General features: G+C 36.7%; 1 pseudogene; it reads left to right on the top strand.

Annotated features, from left to right (window-relative positions):
• Positions 1–579: 579 nt before the first annotated feature.
• LOC133823498 (protein SPA1-RELATED 2-like) lies at positions 580–7,673 on the top strand (annotated as a pseudogene).
• Positions 7,674–11,681: the final 4,008 nt, after the last annotated feature.

Here is an 11,681-nt window from a genome sequence, read left to right as displayed (position 1 = left end):
TGTCCGGTTCCCGCATTCCGATCCGCTGGTCGTGGATGTTCAAATTGCCAACATGATGGTAAAAAGAGTGTTGGTTGATACAGGAAGTTTAGTTGACATCCTGTATAAATCTTTGCTGGAACGCATGAAGTTGTCCGTCAAGGACTTGGAGCCCTACAACCAAACAATTTATGGCTTCTCTGGTGAGGGACTCGCCCCGACAGGGTCAATCAGACTTTCGGTAACAGCAGGTACATCGCCTGCTACCAGGACATTACTCACTACTTTCATAGTAGTCGATTGTCCTTTGACGTATAGTTCTGTAATTGGAATGCCCATACTGGTTGACCTTCGGGCTGTCACCTCAATTTGGCACCTGGCCATGAAATTCCCAACAGACGCAAGGGTAGGACGCGTGTTGGGAAATCAAAGCACTACAAAAAATTTGACTAAATATTTCATTAAAATATAACATAATTTTAAAAGCGCTATTGTTGATTAGCATAAAAAACACGGAGAAAGAGTAAAAAAGTGCCAAATTAATTTTTTTTGTTAAAACATTCCGCCTTTTAACTTTTTCCCCACTCTTAACTCACTTTTTCATTCTCTAAAATCATAAAACAAAAAAAAAAATCTCCTGAAATGGGTTATCTCTCGCCTCACTCGGTCTTTCTTTCTCTCTATCCCTTCTCTCTCTCTCTATCTCTCGCATGGCCGACGGATGAATGGAAGGGTACAGGGGCTTCCATTTCTCAGCAATGGGCTTCGGGCAAGGACTGTTTGCCTTCCCCTTGTGTTGTTTCTCAATCACAATAAATCTTTTCCACGGTATCTCTCTCTCTCTCTCTCTCTCTCTCTCTACTTGCAATTGCAGAGACAATGTGTGGGATTTGAGCACGCGATGGGCTCCTGAGGTTAGTAGAGATCTTGTGATGATTCTTTGTTCTTAGTCTTATTGTGGTAATAATTTTTGTTTTCAAGTTCTCTGAAATAATTTTCTCTACTCTCTGGGACTAATAACGTAGAGAGCTAGAAGAAACCATAGCGAGAGGTTGAAGATGATCATCCTTGTTCGTTGTTTCACTTGCGGCAAGGTATTTCTCTCTTCTATTCTATAGCCCCTTCGAACTGATCTCATTTTCTTCTTTACCATAGTTTTGATAGGGTTTATGTTCTTTTTGCATATTCCGTTTGGGTTCCAATACTTAAGATGGTCGTATTCTTTTTTCTTGTCGAAATGCTCTGTTAAACCATGGTTGATCAAACCTGAATTATTTGTGGGAAGATTTTTCATAGCATATGGTTAATCTATTTTGGTTTATTGAAATGATTCGTGTAGGTTATTGGGAACAAATGGGACACTTACCTTGATCTTCTTCAGGCAGATTATTCAATTTTATGGTTACATGCATCTTTTTTACATTTTGTGTGGTTAAAAACATCACTTAACATTTTTTTTTCCCTGAATTTAATAAGAGTTGAATCTTAAGTAGAGTTTCATAATTTAGGAAGCAACCTTATCAAAAAGTACATTTGTCCACTTTTTATCTTTATCCTTGACATCTTTTTTGTCTACTTTGAATGTTTCCAATTTATTACCCAACATTCCATTCCATGTCAGAGAAGTAACTAAGAAAACTGATTTATTCTAGTGCACTTATTTTCCATTGGCTTTTCCTCTGTGGAGATGTTTTAATAATTAAAGTTTTCTGGACCAATAGTTGATAATTTGTTAAGCAACGATAAAGTGAGCTCTGATCCAAGGTCATAACGGTTAGTCTTCCATTTTTTACTTCAATTCTTTCTGCTTTGGTCAGTTGCCATGGTTCACTTAGTTCTTTGTTGCTTGGTGCTTTCTTATTATCTTCTCTGAGTCTGTTTAATTTCTGAGAGGTATTTCTTTTTTATTTGGTCAGAAAATACCAAACGTTGTTAATTTTGAATGGAATAAGAAATTTTAATTCTATTAATTATGGTTTCCTGCTGTTGATATTAGTTGTATTGCTCCTAACAGATAAGACTGTACTAACGGTTTTTAGAAAATTTCTGCAAGCAGCTTATTTTGTGAATGTTTGTTTTTAATTTGGGCTTTGTTTGCAAAGATCATGTTAATTAATATGTTATTTGTTAGCTATTTAATACATGTGTTTGTGAATGTGGGGATTGGCTGAAAAATCTGATGGATTAATTTGGGTTGTTTCTTTCAGTTACTTGGTCATTTTGATTTGGATAGCACACTTGCCATAGCTATGTCAGATTTGCGCCATAGGATCCTTCCTCCAAATTTTCTTTAGGAAAATCCCAAGGAAGCTGGATTCTGTCTATGGCTACTTCATCCCGAACCATCATCACAACCAACAACAAGGTAGCTCTAAATTCACTACTATAGGTATGGCATACTCGCAGGTCCATTCAGGAGATATTTCAGGCATGCAGCAGTTAGTCCACCGTTTTGGAAACCAGACTTCAAAATTGCCCTACTATGCTCATTGTATTTGTTGATATGCATTTTTCTGGTGCGACTAAAAGGTACACCATAGTCTCAGGTCCCTTTAGGAGATTTTTCTGACCGCATTTTTGGAAAAATAGCCTAGGCAATATGGTTTTTCCATTAGTTTCTTGAAGAATAATACAATCCTCTTAACCTTTGTGATTGGATTCTTTATCTATTCATATGGAATTACATTGCCAATTCCTGTGCCCCTGTTAGAAATTTTTGTTTCTTCATGTATTGGAAGTCTTGGACATTTGGTGGATTTAAATAGAAACTGCTTTTTTAGTCTGTACATCAACTGCCTTTACACCATGATACAATATTCTCAGTTGTTGGTTATTGCTTTTGACTACAAGGAAATCCTGCAATCTGAAGTAGTTAATGGATTACAGGAAGCATGTCCAGAGGAGTTGTCTTTAGCCATTGACCAGGATGATGGCGAGTCAGAATTACTATTGCATTTCCTCAAGTCATTAAAAGAACAGAAGCAGAAGGATGCCTCTAAGTTAGTGGAAGACAGACAGTGTTTTGAAGGAGATATTGAAGAAATCGAGAGAAGACACGCTTCCAAACACTTGGCTCATGTTGACTCCTCTGTGCATGGAAAGCAAAATGTATCTGTTCATAGAGAGCCTTCTAGTTCATATAAGCTTTCTCAATTGTCCCCTGTTTCTAACACAAGTGAATCAAGATTGATGAAAAATACGAGTCAGCTTGAAAGTGCATACTTCTCTAGGAGGTCCAATATTCAGCTTCCTGAGACTGATGCAGTAGTGCACCAAGATAACAAGTTATTGAAAAATCGTGATAGTTGGTATTTGGCATAAAAAGATGAAGAGAAACAGAATCCAAGTGACTGCCTGGGAGCCTTTTTTGATGGCTTGTGCAAGTATGCCCGTTACAGTAAATTTGAAGTGTGCGGAGTCTTAAGAAATGGGGAATTTAGTAATTCTTCGAATGTAATATGCTCCTTGAGTTTCGACAGGGATGAAGACTACTTTGCAGCTGCTGGAGTTTCAAAGAAAATAAAGATATTTGAGTTTAATTCTCTCCTCAATGATTCTGTTGATATTCACTATCTAGTGATTGAGATGTCAAACAAATAAAAGATCAGTTGTGTTTCCTGGAACAACTACATCAAAAACTATTTGGCCTCTACTGATTATGATGGTCCAGTCAAGGTGGTCCAGTCAAGGTTTGTATATCTTGTGCTATAATTGTGACTTAATGTTATCGCACAGGTTTTTCATTGTGATTTACCAAAAAAAAAAGTAATATTGTAAGGGTGTTTAAGTAAAGAGCAGATGTTTGTAAGTTTTTCCTTTAGATATTATAAAATGTGGGGATTTCTTTCTATACTTGACACACATCACGCTAAGCTTGTTTTCACCTTAAAATTCTGTGGTATATACTACAACATATATGTTTGTGTTTAGTAATGCCCATACTTTCTCATGAAATGGTTGACTTGAATTTTTAGTTATGGGATGCTAGCACTGGTCAGGTTTTCTCTCAATACAATGAGCATGAGAAGAGAGCATGGTCCGTTGACTTTTCGAAAGTATACCCCACTAAATTAGCCAGTGGAAGTGATGATTGCTCTGTGAAACAGTGGAGCATCAACGAGGTATGCTCTCTCTCTATATATATATATATGATTTCTCTCTCTATATATGTATATGTAATGAGGATTCTAGCTTTATTGAAGTAGTAAGGTGTCGACATAACAAGGATGAAGTCCATTACCTTTGGATCTTTTTCTTTCTACCTAAAGAAATAGTTTGTGTTTGTATGATACAGACATTATCTATAGGAAATAAAAAAAGGTCCCTACTGGAGTCCTTTCACATGATTATACAAGATGAGCTTTTTCATTCTAAAAAAATGTGAAAGGATCCTGTTGTGGCCAAATATGCCTATTATACTTTGTCACTTTCCTTCTAATTATCCATGGTACTTGAAAGCAAAATTTTACTTTTCGCGTCAATAAAAAGCTTATATATAACTATATATATTTTTTGTGCAGAAAAACTGTTTAGGAACTATTAGGAGCCTTGCAAATGTCTGCTGTGTCCAGTTCTCTGCCCATTCGACCCACTTACTGGCTTTTGGGTCTGCAGATTACAGAACCTACTGTTATGATCTAAGATATGCTAAAACACCCTGGTGTGTATTGGCCGGCCATGGCAAAGCTGTAAGCTATGTGAAATTCTTGGATTCAGAGACCCTTGTTTCTGCCTCCACCGACAACACTTTAAAACTATGGGATCTCAAGAGGAGTCTTTCTGCAAATGCTTGCAACTTAACCTTTACCGGCCATACTAATGAAAAGGTATTTATATATATATATATTTACTTTTTGATCTCACTTTCTTCTTTACCATAGTTTTGATAGGGTTTATGTTCTTTTTGCATATTAACACAAGTTGTTTTGTTTTTTTTTTTGTTTTATAAAAAAAAGAAAGGTTTTTCCTAGCTTCTTTAAAAACAAAGATTCAATTTTGCTGCTTCTTTCAAATTGGCATCTCCTGGTATTTTAATACGAAATATAATAGCATACATGCCTTTTGTGACCTGACAATATAGAAGTTTTTGGTTTAATTTGAGATTTTGGCAGTGCTTTACAATGTCCTGGTTCTGAATTATCAGTTGATCAAAGAGAAAATTGTCCTTACCCCCAAAAATGTGCAGGTATTTTCTTTGGGTTTGTTATTGTGGTACTTGTATTCTGCCTTTACCTTGACCATCTTTATCTGCTTTAATGTTATTCTGAACGTCTGTTAATAAATATTTGGTTTTCTTGATGATCTTTATTCTAATTCCATTTGTTTATGCTACCAGGATTTTTAGGATGATCTTTATTCTTGATGATCTGAGTAATTTTTAGGATGTTCTAGGCGTCTACAGTTTACTAGGCTTTGTAAGTGCTTATAAATGAATGATTGTTTGTCTTTTGGTCTCAAAATCAAATCCTTGACTCACTTTGGAATTAATTCACCGAAAGTAAATGAAACTTTTAGGTAAATGAAGAGTGATTTTAAAATCAATTAATTAATAAATTTATTAACCATATAACTATTGAGTATTCTCTTGCCGGCAACACTTAGTCAATACTTTACTATTTGTATTTGTTAGTGTCTTTAGTTCTGTTAGTATTACTGTTTGGTTTGTTAATATAGACTCTTCCCGTAACTGATTGTAGTTAGTCTCTATCATGGTTAGAATTGCTTGTGTTGGTCTTTTTGTAGTTACCTCTCCTTTAGTCCTTTTTGCTGTATTTTTTTTTGTATGAAGTTAGGATTGTCTAGATTTGATTTATGCATGTTCTATTATCTGATTTTATTAAGCTTTTGTTATAAGTGTGATCTAAAGCTCTACTCTCTTAAAGTTAAACTATGATTATTTGCATATCAGTTTTTGCAATTGTATTTCATTTGCATATTTTAGGTTCTTGATCACAGAAGTGAAAAGAAATGAAATTAGGTTTAAATTTTGCATGTTTTGTAAATTTGTTCTTCTATTTTATTACTTATTTTTTTGCCTGAAATACTATGTTTTGCACACTACCTTTATGTCTTTTTTTGTAATGATGAAATGGAGATCATTGGCACTTGTCTAATTGAGGATACAACCAAATTGGATTGTGAGAATTTGGCCATTTGATAATTGAAAATTCGCTTCCATATGCAGGCAATTTATTCATTCGTTTAAGGTTGAATATATAAGAGTTTTCTCCTAATTAATTGCTTATAAAGATATATTCTGATAGCATACTATCAACATTATTACAAATGAGAAAATTAATAACTGATCACAGCTGTAAAATACGGCTGTAATATCACCTAGAATCAATGATAATTTCAACATTAAGTAATAGCAAAGTTTTATGCAAAATGTATTGTGTAGAAATATTCTTGACCTCTCTATTTTACATTTCTGAATTGCATTTCAAAAGTTCTCTACATTTATTTTTCCTTCTTTGCATAATGGTTCTTAGATGGTTTTAAATTTTTTCCTTTTCAAGGTTGGCGCTAATCATTTTTTAGGGGGGGCATGATTTCTATTATTCCTCTTTAATGGGGAATGTCTATGCTGCCTAATTAAATGCTTATTTATTTATTTTTAAATCTTAATTAGTCTATGATCTTTAAGAAAGTGTTAGATGGCACTAGATGCATTAGATCAATCCATATGTGTTGTTTTAGGTTCAGATCACTTCCAGGACTTGTCAACCAAACCCAAAGGGATATCATAGAATGTAATGTCTGCTTTTATTAGCCTTTTCATTCTTCCTTTTTATACACATTACTGTATTGAAGTCATAGGTAGTCTATGATTTTTCATGCTTACGTTTGACACTTCTATCAGATAATAGTACATATTCTTTGATTGCTTGATTGATGCTTTTGAAAGTATAATACAGATATATTTAATAAGAGCTAAAAATTTCATTAATGCAACATGGATGACTATAGCTGCCACTTTAATAAGTTCTAATCTTCCAGTTTTATTAGATACTATATTGTGCAATGACATAATATATCAAGTGACCGATTACACACATGCATAGGCACACACTGACACCTATACTTGGATTGACTGATAAAATCTTATAATTTCATTACTTCCAACATAGAAACCTAGAATTACAACTTTCATGCATTTTTAATTAATACAAGGCAATTTGGTTCTGTTTTTTTTTTTATAAAAGCCCTAGAATTACCACTTTAAGTAATTACTGATGTGATTCCATTATTACACTCGAATATTACAGGTGTGTAGATGTGACTGGAGCTTACAGTGCTCTAAAGACGGAGCTTGACAGCAATAGGCCTTTTGTGGACTACAACTGGCTTTATTGCAAAGAGGATTACACATGGACCTGTGGAAGAAAGGGAAACAGGTATATGACAAGTGCACAACAAATGGACTCACAACAAAGACATGTGCACAAAAGATGATGAATTGAAGGATGGAGCAAGTTTCATGCATGGTTTACTTTTGTGTATCTTGTAATTTTTTGTTTTTCATTTTTGAAGTAAAAAATGTTCAAGATTATAAAACTTTATTATGTTATGCTTTCAAACTTAAGTTAGAACTAAGATCTCATGAAATAGACACATTCAGAGTTTGAATTAGTTATTGTTTAATGTAATACTTATGGTTTATCAATCTATTGAGAATTATGTTTTATGATTAATTTTGATTTTTTTTTTATCAAAATACACTAATGAAAATCTTTTAATTAAAAAAAAACTTATAAGTACCATTATCACAATAAAAAACCTTAATACGTTATGATTTAGAAACATATTTTAAGCATAAAAAATCGTTATGGTTTATATAATATAACAAATTAAAAATGTTATCAAAATAATCAAATGTAACAGTTGAAAATTGTTATGAAAAAAGTACAAGATTAAATTTTAAATTTATAACCAAAAACTCTATCTAAATGTTATTATTTCAATATTATAGCACCTAAAAATGTGTTATTGAATAGTTTAAGATAACACCGAACATAACATTCAAAAACTGTTATAGAAAAGACTGGACTTTTAATAACAGGGGCTATGTTAGCATTTTCAGAAGTGCTATCAATAGTCCCGGTTAGCAGTTTTTAAGTGTTATGAATACTGTTTTTTCTTGTAGTGAAGGGAAGCAAGGGAGTGCTATAATGCCTCAATAACTAAAGCCAAGAAGGGAACGTCGAGGAGCACTCCCCCAAAGAGGTTGCAGATGGCCATTGATACACAAGCCCAATCAGGTGATGAAGTCACCAAATAGGGTGTTGCCCAAAGTGAGGATAGAGATTTAGATCCTCGCTTTGGGGATTTTGAGGAAGGTGCTGGACCTGTCGAGGACCTTGAGGAGGTCCAACTCGACGAAGAATTTCCGACCAGAGTTGTAAAGGTCGGTAAAAATTTGGAAGCAACAACAAAGCACACACTGGTGGAATTTTTGAGAAAGAACCAGGAAGTTTTCGCCTGGTCACATAAAGACATGGCTGGGATAGATCCTGTAGTCATCAGCCATGTCCTGAACGTTGACAAAAACTTTCCACCCATGCAACAGAAAAGAAGGTTGCTCGATAAAGACATATCGAAAGCCTTAAAAGAAGAAGTTGAAAAATTGAAGGAGAGTGGGTTCATCAGGGTGGCATTTTATCCATCGTGGGTATCTAATCCAGTACTGGTTCCCAAGCCTAACGACAAATGGCGAACCTATGTGGATTTCACAGACCTTAATAAAGCCTGCCTAAATGATTGCTCCCCACTCCCAAGGATCGACCAGCTGGTCGATGCAACTGCAGGACATGAGATCCTCTCTTTCATGGATGCATACTCGGGATACAATCAGATCAGTATGCATCCCCCTGATGAGGATCACACTAGCTTTCGAACCGATACAAGGTTATACTGTTATAAAGTAATGCCCTTCAAACTGAAAAATGCTGGTGCGACTAGTTAACCACATGTTTAAGGAGTTGATCGGAGTAAACATGGAGGTGTACGTGGACGACATGCTGGTAAAGTCGAAAAAGGCAGAAGGACATGTAAAGGATTTACAGGAGTGTTTCAACATTTTGAATAAATTTCAAATGAAGCTAAATCCTCTCAAGTGTTCCTTCGGAGTAGGATCAGGGAAATTTTTGGGGTTCATTGTCAATTCGAGGGGAATCAAAGCCAACCCTGAAAAGATCAAATCCCTGACCGATATGAAATCGCCGGTGAAAATCAAAGATGTGCAAAGTTTGACTGGAAGGATTGCCGCACTCAGTAGATTCATTTCAAAGTCAACGGATAAATGTGTCCCATTCTTTAATCTACTTAGAGGCAACAAGAAGTTCGAATGGACTGGAGACTGCGAACAGGCTTTCCAAGCCTTAAAAGCCCACATGGCACAGCCTCCTGTCTTATCAAAGCCTATAGATGGAGAAACTTTGTTCATTTACCTGGTGATCACCAAATATGCTGCTAGTGCGGTGCTAGTAAGAGAAGAAGAAGACGTACAAAAAGCAGTGTATTATGTAAGCAAGAGGTTAATCGGGGCCGAATTGAGGTATCCTCCCATCGAAAGATTAGCCTATTGCTTAATTTTGGCCTCAAGGAAGTTACGTCCTTACTTCCAAGCCCATCCCAACACAGTCTTAACTGATCAGCCCCTTCAGTAAGTTCTACAAAAACCAGAGGCTGCTGGACGTCTGTTGAAATGGGCTGTCGAACTCGGGCAGTTCGATATAACGTATTCACCGCGAGCAGCAGTAAAAGGACAAGTCTTGGCTGACTTCATCGCCGAATTTACTGAACCCCCAGATAGTGAACAGAGCGAAAAACCTAATGCGCCTGAGCCCCAAGTTGAAGCTCCTTCGTGGAAGTTGTTCACGGATGGATCGTCCAACGAATCTCACGCAGGAGCAGGAGTGATATTGATAACGTTAGAAGGGCATCGATTTCACTGCGCTATTAGGTTTGATTTCATCGCTTCAAACAATGAATCCGAGTATGAAGCCCTACTCGCTGGGTTAAGGTTGGCCAAAGACATGAGCATAAAGGTGCTGGATATTTACAGTGATTCACAGCTGGTAGTGAATCAAGTCTTGGGGGAGTATCAAGCACGAGGTCTGAAAATGGTGGCCAATCTGAACAAAACCAAAGATCTGTTGGCGCAATTTGAAAAATATACCCTCCAGCAAATACCTCAAGATCAGAATTCAAACGCAAATGCATTAGCCAAACTCGCGAGTGCGAAAGATGCTGACACTTTAAATATAGTGCCAGTGGAGCGGCTACGCGAGCCGAGCATACGAGAAGATGAAGCCAGTATGGAGATACGGTTAAAAGATACATGGATGGCACTGTACTTGGAGTGTCTCACTAGTGGCGCACTACCATCAGATAGAAACAAAGCCAGGACTCTTCAGAGACAGACTGCTAGATACATACTGGTCGATGGTGTTCTATACCAAAGAGGATACTCCATGCCACTGCTTAGATGTATTACACCAGAAAAGGCTAAAGAGCTGATGAAGGAGGTACATGAAGGCTTCTGTGGAGATCATGCTGGGGGACAGAGCTTATCGAAGAAGAATCTGAGGCAGGGTTATTTCTGGTCGACTATGAACGAAAACGCAATGGAGTTTGTGAGAAAATGTGATAAGTGTCAGAGGTTTTCCAAGATCCCACGTGCAGCTCCTAATGAGTTAAAGCATATGCAAATTCCATGGCCCTTCGCAGTATGGGGTATCGATTTAATTGGGTCCTTGCCAACAGGAAAAGGTGGAGTAAAATACGCAGTTGTAGCAGTTGACTACTTCACCAAATGGGCCGAAGCTGAGCCACTCGCTACCATAACGACAAAGAAAGTGCTTGACTTTGTCATCAAGAACATTGTTTGTCGATATGGATTGCCCCGAAATATCATCTCAGATAACGGCACCCAATTCGATAATGACCTATTCACAAACTTCTGCGAGAGGCATGGAATCATCAAGAGCTTTTCTTCAGTATCGCATCCACAAGTAAATGGGCAAGTTGAAGCGGTAAATAAGACACTAAAGGATACCCTGAAGAAAAGGCTAGAGGAAGCTAAAGGAGCATGGCCAGAACAACTGCTTGAAGTACTTTGGTCGTATAGAACTTCCCATCGAACAGCAACAGGTCATACCCCGTTTTCCTTAGCATACAGGTATGAAGCTATGTTGCCAGTCGAGTTAGATCCACCCTCACATCGAAGAATCACATACGACCAAGACCAAAATAGCCAACTGTTGATGGAGTCCCTAGACTTGATTGAGGAGAAATGAGAAAAAGCCCAACTCCGAGTAGCTGCATACCAGCAAAAAGTCGCTCGATATTTTAACTCTAAAGTGAAAGAAAGAAAGTTCAGCATCAGAGACTTAGTGCTTTGAAGAGTTTTCTTAAACACCCGCGACTTGGCTGCTGGAGTACTCGGACCAAACTGGGAAGGACCTTACCAGATTGAAGAAGTCCTTCATCCAGGCACATACAAACTTGCACGCTTAAATGGAGATCTCGTTCCGCGCTATTGGAACGGAGAAAACATGCGCAAGTATTATCAGTAAACAGTCCTTCTTAAAGAACTGGCTTGTATTAATTTTTACTTTTTACAAGTTTTGAAAAAGGGTTAGTCGTGTTGTATGGCTAATCGCTTATAAGTGTAAGATCTTTTTAAGATCACTCGTAAA

This window comes from Humulus lupulus, chromosome 3, assembly GCF_963169125.1.
Source record: "Humulus lupulus chromosome 3, drHumLupu1.1, whole genome shotgun sequence".
Classification (NCBI taxonomy): domain Eukaryota; kingdom Viridiplantae; phylum Streptophyta; class Magnoliopsida; order Rosales; family Cannabaceae; genus Humulus; species Humulus lupulus.
The sequence above is the reverse complement of the archived record's forward strand: the minus strand, read 5'-3'. Positions and strand labels throughout refer to the sequence as shown.